Source organism: Arvicanthis niloticus, chromosome 18, assembly GCF_011762505.2.
Source record: "Arvicanthis niloticus isolate mArvNil1 chromosome 18, mArvNil1.pat.X, whole genome shotgun sequence".
Classification (NCBI taxonomy): Eukaryota; Metazoa; Chordata; class Mammalia; order Rodentia; family Muridae; genus Arvicanthis; species Arvicanthis niloticus.
Genome location: NC_047675.1, coordinates 18,083,387 through 18,093,403, shown reverse-complemented (window position 1 = coordinate 18,093,403; position 10,017 = coordinate 18,083,387). Strand labels below are relative to the sequence as shown.

Genomic DNA, 10,017 nt, shown 5'->3' with positions numbered 1-10,017 from the left:
GGAAGAAAGAGACACTGGGCCTGGTTTAGGCTCTTGAAATCCTAAAACCCATCCTTAGTGCCATATTTCTCCTCCAACAAGGCCACACCCCCTTAATCCCTCTCAAATAGTGCCACTCCCTAATGATCAAGGATTCAAATACATGAGCCTATTGGGCTCATTCTCATTTAAACTACTGCAGCCACCATAACCCCAGGCTCCTTTCTCTGCCCAGGTGTCCCCATCAGCCCCCACTGGTATTTTCCTCTGTGCATTTCTTTGTAGTGAGTAGCTGTCTTGAGCACTACTGAATGTTCTGTGGCATCAAGCTCTTTACCTACTAGACAACACATCCTGGTTGTGATATTCCAAAGTGTCCTCAGACATTGCCAAATCCAAATGCCCCAATGGAGGACAAGTTCCCTCGATTAAGACTGCTGTTTCCAAAAACACTTTAATAATTTCAGTCAATGATTGCATCCAATTTTAACAATACCTTCTTAGAGGCTGGGAATATATCCTAACTTAAACACTCTTAAGAGCTTCATGAAACATGTTTCTGAGAGTCTGCTAATTACAAGCCCTTGGGGAGTTGCATTGTGTCCATTTAGCTAATCTGTAGGCATGTCTTCCAGAAACCCTTTTCTTAATTTCTCAGAATGCCCTACCTTGCAGGGTCCTGGATGTTATTGATCATAAGAGAACGTGTAGGAGAGCTGGAGTGTGGAAATGAGGTGTGTCCTGTTAGGCTCCAGAGTAGCTGCAGAGGCAGGTAGTGTTGCAGCCCACACTGTGTGTGGGCTGAGAGTGGAATGGACGCCAGCTTCTACTCCTCTCATGTCCGTCTTTGATTTTTCAGAGCCCTGGGTTAGGATCTTGGGTGGACTGTGGTTAAGGATAGATAGCATTGCAGCTCATCTGCAGCAAGGATGCCAGGAGCTTGGAGGTTGTAGGAGTTTCTGTGAGAGCCAGGTACCAGTTCTGCCTCTTTCACATGGTTCTGGAATGTTCTTCTGGATCCAATGTACTCTTATTCACTGTCACTCACCTTTATCTTCCTTTCTCAGCAGCCATCAGGTTCAGCGTGGAGCAGCAGAGCTTTACAGATGACGAGCTGGCTCCATAGTCACCGAGGACCTAAACCCTACAGCAGACCTATCCTACCAACCGTGGTGGCTTTGTTTCTCTAATGAAACACATCTGGAAGAGAAACTCACCCCTTTATCCTGACTAATAAGTTCCTCATTCACATATTACTCAAAAGGCCTCCACAGAACCCATTGTAATGCAGCTTATGGTGTCTGGTCCTTTCTGCCCCTGGGATCATCAGGAGAAGGATTCTGATCTCATCTCATCTCATCTCATCTCATCTCATCTCATCTCTTCTCTTCTCTTCTCTTCTCTTCTCTTCTCTTCTCTTCTCTTCTCTTCTCTTCTCTTCTCTTCCTCCTCCTCCTCCTTTTCTCCTTCTCCTTCTCCTTCTCCTTCTTCTTTTTCCTTCTCCTCCTCCTCTTCCTCTTCCTCTTCTTCTTCTTCCTCTTCTTCCTCCTCTTCCTCCTCCTCCTCCCCTCTGTCTGTCTCTCTCTCATCCTGAGCCATCAGGGTCTCTTAATATTGATTTAAATGAATTGTATAATATGGGTGAGAGCCAGGAGAGAATTCTTCACTGGAGACAAGCACTCTACAAAGACTCAGGCCAAGTTCCCCAAAACTCAATATTTGGGTGTTTATCTCTTTTGAGTGGGTGAATACTCTCCTTTCCCAAGAGTGCCCAGTGCCATATTCCTTTTTTCTTAGGCAGGTGTACTGTTACCTTGTGCACAAGGAGTTAATTTACCCAATGGTCTGCAGACTCTGTGGGTTATTTCATATTTATTTCAATTATACAAGTATCCTGGGCCAGTGTATTTATTTTAAATCACATTATCTGCAGCTTCCAAGCATGTGTCAACAGAAAGAACGGTTTCAATTTAGCAGACTTTGAAATGGTGTGCAGTTTATCCTCACTTCAATTATACCCTCTACAGTAAGTCACGGGCAGCTTCGGGATTATTCAGGACAACGTAATGCTATCTGAAGGCATTGATTTTCCTTCCTCTTCGAGAGCTGTTCACTGAAGGATGCGCTGGAATTTTCTTTAAGGAAACACAAAAAATACATTTCTTAACTGCAGCTTCTGAGAAATCTCAATCTTAGTGGGGGGTTGGATGAAACTGCCAACTGAGTTTCTGACCTTTAAAGAAACAGCAGCAGAGCCAGCTGTAAAGGAGATGACCGGAGTAGGACTTGAATTTCCTATCTTCAAACAACGGGAGATGATGGAACATGGGAGAAACAGAAGATTTGAGAATCTTTGTTCTCTTATACTTACAAAGAATTGTTTATTTAACAAGCCCTGGGCTAGTGGTGGCAGACACAATGGTGGACAATAAAGACATCACAGACACTTGAAGTTATCTAAGTCCACACACAAAAGTGTTCAGGTTAGTTTAATGTTAAGCAGTCACCGTGAGAGTCAGCCCATTCATGACTGAACATGTAACTGGACAGTGTAAAGGGAGGGAGAGCTTATCTTGGCTCAGAGCATCAGAAGTTTCATCCATTAGGGTTGCATGGCGGAACAGAGAAGTTAGTATCATGGAGTGGGTCTTGTGCAGATAACCACAGCTGTTGAGTTCATGAGGACACTGGTCCTGCCATGTCCAAAGATACTGTTTCTGTCTTGTCCTCCCTCAGCCTCTGGCTCTTACACTCTTCCCAATCCCTCATCAGAGATAGTCTTTGAGACTTGAAGGGAGGGGCATGGAACAAATGTCCCATTTGTGCCTGGCACTCTCAGCCCTTTGACCAGTTGTGACTTTCTGAATCAGCCACCATCCACTGCACAAAAACAGGCTATCTTCTTCTTCTTCTTCTTCTTCTTCTTCTTCTTCTTCTTCTTCTTCTTCTTCTTCTTCTTCTTCTTCTTCTTCTTCTTCTTCTTCTTCTTCTACCTGTTCTTGTGAGAACTAATCTACTCAAAAGACCAACATCAATCTCCCCTCTAAGGTATTTGTTACCTAAATATTGCCCTCTGGACTTCACTTCTTAAAGGTCCAAGGACTCAATACTGCCATATCTGGGAGTTAAGGATCAAACACACTTGAACTGTAGCAATAGGTAACAGGGGTCTTGTCTATCCAGGTTCATTGAAGACATCAGAAGCAGACTTCTGAAAGACAGGTTTTATGCATGTAGAATGTGGTAGGGAGATCGATCCACAGAGGGGAACATTGTGTGTAAGAGCCTCCTGGGTAGAATGTAACTTGACCCATTAGAATCAAAGGGGAGGCCTCTGAGAAAATGAGGATCAAGACAGGATTCTCTTCTTTGCCTAGGATACCAGTGTCTGATTTTGCAACCACAAATATTGTCAGATTTGCACTGATTGTCCCAACTGGAACACTTGAAATGATCCATGAGTCCTATTTTATTATTAATGTCTGGCCCCTTAACACTGTAGTGCTCTTGAAGGGGGAGGGCTGTCTCAAAATTTCTCTCTCTCTCTCTGTCTCTCTGTCTCTCTCTCTCAAAACTATAGTTAATTCTAAGTTACTTGAAAGCAAATGCTATACAGTAATAACTATTTAGCATTTATTCAGGAATCTACAAGGGGCTATGTGTCACCACATACCTTTAGTTCTAGGACTAAGAAGGCAGGTGAATCTTTGTGAGTTTAAATCCACCCTTGTCTACACAGTGAGTTTCAGGCCAGGCTAGTCAGACTTACATAGTGAGACCCCATCTATAAAACAAGGGGATTGGGGGGGGGGGGAGAATCAGAAAGTGAGTGAGTCAGAGAGACAGTCAGACTTAGATAGACAGACAGTCAGATAGACAAAAGGACAGAGATAGAGGGATAGAGACAGAGAGACAGAGAGTAGACAGACATATTCCGAGAGACAGAGATACAGAGACAGATGGGCAGAGAGAGATAAAGACAACCAGAGAGACAGAGACAGACAGGGGGACAGAGAGTTGGACAGAGATAGAGACAGACATACAGACACACACAGAATGAATCCAGAGGGAAGATATGTGTGTTAGTTCTTGTTGCTGTGACCACAACTTGACAGCAACAGCTTAAGGCTGAAAGGATTCTTGTGGCTCATGGGGTTTCAGTCCCTCCCTGTAGGGAAGGCATGCCTCAGTTCACAGCAGTGGAATCCTGTGGTGGGGCTATTCCAATCACTGCAAGGCAGGGCACAGAGACCACAGACCAGAACTAGAGCAGACAAAGGCTTCAAAGGCCTGCTCAGTTCTGTCAGCTAGCCCCACCTTCTAAAGTTTCCATAACCCCCTTAATTGGCCAGTGTGTGTGTGTGTGTGTGTGTGTGTGTGTGTGTGTGTGTGTTTGCGCGCACACGTGCGCACGCCCAAGTACCTAAAACATGAGCCTGTGAGGGACATTCCAGATTCAAACCATGAAGACATTATTGCAAATGTCCCCCAAGCCTTGGCTATGTGTCTGTTTTGAACAGTTGCATCCATCTGGGGCATGCTAATTACAAATCATTCCACTTTATTTACTTTTCTTCAACCTCTTTGACACTTAACAGCAGGACCCCTGACCTTGTAGAATCCCTCTGCAGACTTGCAGTGACTATGAGAATCTCTGATTCTTTGTCAATGTTCCCCTAGGCTAGAGAAAGCCTCTTTATTAAAGTCCATTTACAGGGGTGTGTGAGATGCCTCGCTATCTGTGATGAAGAAAATGAACATTGTACATCAGAAAGCCCACTTGACTGGAAGATTTGTAACTTGAGATCACTGGAAGCAGTGGAACTGGAAGGGCTGGGGGTAAGCGGAGGAGACTCTCCAGTGATGATTACTCAAATAGCCCTGGAAACCCCATTTAAAAGACAGCTCATATGTTCACTGAATTGATCTCTTGACACACAGAAGAAATATGGAAAAACAAAAACAAAAACAAAACAAATAAAACCCCACCAAAACCAAAAACAAAACAGAAAACAGAAAACCCAACAGATGATCCTCCTCTGGTTCTATGTTTACCATTGTGTCCAGCTGACACCTCACTTTACGGTCTGTTTAAAAACATCAGACAGAGCTGGCTGGCAATCATTAATATAGGAAATAACTTTGGGCTCGGTGACAGTAGCGGGGCTTAAAATAAGTTTATCAGCAGGACATGGCGGCACACACCTATAATCCCAGCTACTCAGGAGGCTGAGGTAAGAGGATTGTATGTCTGAGGCTAGCCTAGATAAATTAATGAGACCCTGTCTCAAACTAAACTAAAGTAAACGAAAATAAATTGAAGAAGAAGAAGGGGTGGGGAAAAGAGGCATCTGGGAGCTTAGTGGTAGGCGTCTCTCTGTGTCTAATCCTTAACACAGTGGAAAAAAAAAGTTCTGGGAATCTCATTTAATTTATTAAAGGGCTCTCTGTATTTGTTGTCTTGGTAGGGTTTGGTAGGCTCTACTGGTGGTATCAGATTGTGCCTTGTCTCACAGGAAATTTTCAGCTCTAAGAGATGGGTCCTTGGGCTTCTTGCCTCAGAAGCAGAGCATCAGGCATCATGGGAAGTGAAAATCTTCTTCAGAGGTGACCCTTCACAGCCTTTCTGGGCTACAAGGCTGTCATGACTACACCTGCATCATGCAAGAAGGTCTTAGGTTAGGATGCAAGGTGAACAAAAAACTGTAGGGTTTGTAAGTTACATGAGGCCTCATGAGACCACTGTCCCTTCAAGATAGTCTTTGCTGGGCATATCAGCTTCAAGTACGAAAGGTGCTTCTTTCAGGATTGGCACAAATCTAAGAAGACAAATATAGCAAGAAGTATCAGGGTGACATTAACCTGACGCTGCTGACCAAGGACTCCAGCAATGTAAAGATGTACTTCCAGGTCATCAGTCTACGGTTCACATCCAAGTGTGCCTGACTCTTTTCTGTCAGAAGGCCCACTTGACAGAGATCTGGGTGAACAGAGTACTGGGATTGAGAAACTAGACTGGGCCCAGGAGGAACTAGAGAAGCCAGTTCCTAAGAACCAGGTGCTTGGTTAGGAAAACAATAATCCATATCATCTGAATGACCTAAGGTTACAGAGAAGTCACAGTGGCTGGGATACAGAGAAGTTGTATGCAAGACAATGGTTGTTTATGTTGAACCTGGAATCCTACCTGTCTGGCCTTATCTGTGGCCCAAGCTGGGCAGAAAGGGCTTCCACCACTGCACTGAAATCCACAAGATTTACAAGATTGGTCAGCGCTACCTTACCAATGTCAGGCTGATCAAGAACAATGCCTGCCATGGCCACGGACTTGTTTGACAAGAGTATCAATCTACTTGGTGGCTTTGTCACTAAGATGAGGTGAGTAAAGACTCTGTCATGCTGAAAAGGCTGTGTGGTGTTGTTGGGAGAAACACTTCTTGCTTACAAAAGATTGGGAGCCTTAAAACATCAAAGCTGGGTAGGGGCTTCATGTAACATGCTCACTGGCATCAACTGTTGAAGTCTCTGATGTGGCCTTACGGTCCGCTGGAGGCTGACCGCATAGCAATTTCTAGAAAGAGAGATGGAAACATACATGGGGCAGCCTGTGGTGGCTTTGAAGACACTCCACTCAGGAGCCTTTTCTTTGTGTCTTTGTTCTATCCATATACCTTAATATTTTGGTGTTTTAAAAATACTCCCATACCCATAACTAAGTGAGCTAAGTTTTCTGTAGAAAGCAAGAGAGCCTTGCCTTTAAGAATCATTGGAAACCCCACACACTTCAGGAAAGGGAAAATATTCTTTTAAAACTAATTGTCAAACGTTTCACACAAAGGTGAGTGATTTCTGAGGAGAGTCAGACATAAAAAATTGCAAGTGTTACTCAGAATTATTTTAATGGGAAACAGCTGATCCCAAGCCCAAATCCCACACCCTGCAGCTTCAGTACAGATCTTTCTTGTCAACTGTGTTCTCTTGTAATCTCCCTTCAAAATGCCACTTAAGAACATCTACTTTACAGGTGGTATTTGCTGACTGCTTGTGTGAACCTTAAGAAATGAGCCTATGCAAAGAATTTAGCTGCTATGACAAGCCGGCAGATGCTTTTGAGGCACACGAGATCTCTGGCACTTCCTTCTTTGTCTAAGGCCTGTGGTTCTCAACCTTCCTAATGCTTTGACCCTTTGATGCCTTCATGATGTGGTGACCCCTCCCCCCAGCCATAAAATTATTTTCATTGCTATTTTATAACTGTAGTTTTGCTACTGTTATGAATTGTGACGTAGATATTTTTGGAGACAGGTTTGCCAAATGGGTCACAGCCCACAGGTTGAGAACCACTGGTCTACGTGAAAGGCCTGCCTCATCTTTGCAAGGAGGAAATGTCTTCCTGGAAGAAGCATGTTGGAAAATATTCCTATATGGTGTCTTTGTTGGTTTCAGTCATCAATTCACTTCCTCAGTCTACAAAACCGTATGAAATGCTTGCTAGGTAGCAGACTCTATAGAACTAATGATAGATTAGCGACTCACACAGTTCCTACACTGAGAGTTTAATAGTGCCAGGAAAGACAGGCTTTGTTAAAACTGTGCCTCATTGTTAGAGAAAGAAGTGGTATTAAGGAAGCAATGACCCAGTGCTGTTAGCCGTACTGAAGGCAGGATCTCTACCTGGACCCTCTTGAAGAACGAGCCATAGGCTTTGTTTCTCGGTATCATCAGATTGGAACATATCAAGGGTCAGTATGTTGTGTGGGTGATATTCGTGTTGATGAATGACGCATCTCGTCTCTTTGACGGGAGAAAGAGCCCCTTTGTCTGCTCTGCCATTTATTAAACAGAAACACTGTGTAGGAAAAGCAACGGGGCTTTCTGCACAGGTAAAAGGTGAGGTTTAAGCCATGGAGATGGTGACGGGAAGCTGGGTAATCAGGCCATAGCAACAGATAAGAGGACTTGACAGCAGAAGAACGAATGTATGGAAGACATGCAGTGGGGAGATATCAGGGACATTCTGAGTCTTAACCAGGTCAGGCAGACTTGTTGTGTTTCTCTTGGGCTTGGTTGTTCCCAGTTGTTGCAGCCCAACACTTCTTTCTTACCACCTTAGTAAGAACACGGAGATAAGACTTTGTTCTTGGCTTTGAGTTTCAGAGGAAACAGATCACATGGAGCTGCTCATTCTGCAGATTTCCCAGGTGTACAGGTCACTCATTGTCTGCTGTTTAGAGAGCTGTTCTCTCCCTCACACTGTTTGGGTTGGTCCCACTGGGTTGCTCGCTACAGGCTCTTGCCCACCTGGCCTCTGGTAGATGTGTCTAATGCAAGGTGCAGAGATTATTTCTGGGGTATGAGGAGAGACACAGGATGCTCCTATCCCCTTTTCTCCCTATTTCTGGTGGCATCTGGTAGACCATCTGCATTTCATCTATCAGTCCCATTCCCAGCAGGCAGCTCCTTCCTCCGGGCCCCTGCCTGTAGGGAACATCTGGGCTCCAGGGACCTTTCCTGTGTCCTTTCTTGTCTTCAGTTCCAGGATGTTAGCTGCTTGCTGCAGCTCTCTAGGCTGTCCCTGGTGATACTCATTGGTCCCCAGTGACCATTCAGCGTCTCCCACATCTCTGTTGCTCCTTCTCCATGCCCCATTGCCCCAGTTTGCCTTAAGCTCTGATTTCCTGCCTAGATGCTGGATGATCCCCAGGAGTTGTCGAGAGAAAGGAGAGAGATGAGTGGGGACTTGGCTGAGGGAAGCAGAGGTAGTGTGTGTGTGTGTGTACCAGGCAGATGTTTCTCTAGCATTCTATATAGTCATTTGAGCAGCAATCTTAAGAATACCAGAATTTTCATTCTCAAAACACATGTAGACAGGAGAAAAATCTGAAGCCTTGACTTCATGTTTGGGTCATCCTTTAAGGACAAATATTGCCGTTCCCTGCTTAATTTTGCCTTTTCTCCCTATACTTTCCTAAAAGAGGAACCAAATTTCCAGTGTTTCAGGGTCAGAAGGTTCAAGTAGTGTTTTGCATGGAGGATCTTAAGCAACATACCCAATATGTCTGCTAAACACATTTGCTAAACCACCCCTTTCCCTAGGAATGTGTTTTTCTATTTTCAGTAGGATGGTTTATCCAGGTGGAAGTTTGTGGTTCAGCTTCTAGGAGCTGGAGTGGTAGTATTTCTAGGCCATACCTTTGACAAATAGCAAAGGCTATCTCTTTGGCCAGCAGATCAGTGACCTTGCCTTTGCTCCCAGACTCTTTATAGAAACCCTACATTAACTCTCTGTTGGACCTTTCTAAGTCTTTAACACAGGATGGTGTCTTGGCCTCTGAGTCACCTCATTGTCCAAATTTCATCCATGGGAACACAAGAACACAGGCATCTCACTTGAATAAGAACTGTAAAGACTAAATCTCAGCTGCCTTGAAGATCAGCTAGTCTAAACCTTTTATTTTGCAGAAAAGGATGTTGAGGCCAGAATGGATGCTGGCTGCCTAGGAGCTCCCAAGATCATCCTGCATCTGCTAGGTTGTGTCGAATGGTAACATCTTTCACTCCTACCTGTGTAATCACATCTACATTTTAAATGATTTTATGTCTGAGAGTAGAAGTCGTTTTCGAACAGAAGTCTGCGTGTTCCTACAGCTTCATCTCTCCATGCATATCTCTTATATAAAAATATCAAGAATCTATTTTGGGGTTTTGCAGAAGAGAACTCTTTCCGAACGATGCCTGAACTGTTAAATATCATCTCAAATCTCATTTTGGGGGGCTTTAACCTTTGAACAGCCTGGCACAGGACAGAAGTGGATTAAGAGGGAGATTTTCCAGAGGCTTGGTCACACACCAGTGAAGTGCTTCTAATCACTTTGTGTCATTATCCAAACTAGTCTGCTGTCATTATTTAGAAGGACCATGTATCATGGTTGAGAGAGTCATTGACCAGAATTCTTGTTATCAAAACACACTTAGAAGAAAAAAACAAAGCAAAACAACCTGTATCACTGGCTTCATTAAACATGGGGTTCATTTTGT

At 44.1% G+C, this 10,017-nt stretch overlaps 1 pseudogene; it reads left to right on the top strand.

Annotated features, from left to right (window-relative positions):
• Nucleotides 1–638: 638 nt before the first annotated feature.
• Nucleotides 639–6,361, top strand: LOC117723466 (large ribosomal subunit protein uL3-like; annotated as a pseudogene).
• Nucleotides 6,362–10,017: the final 3,656 nt, after the last annotated feature.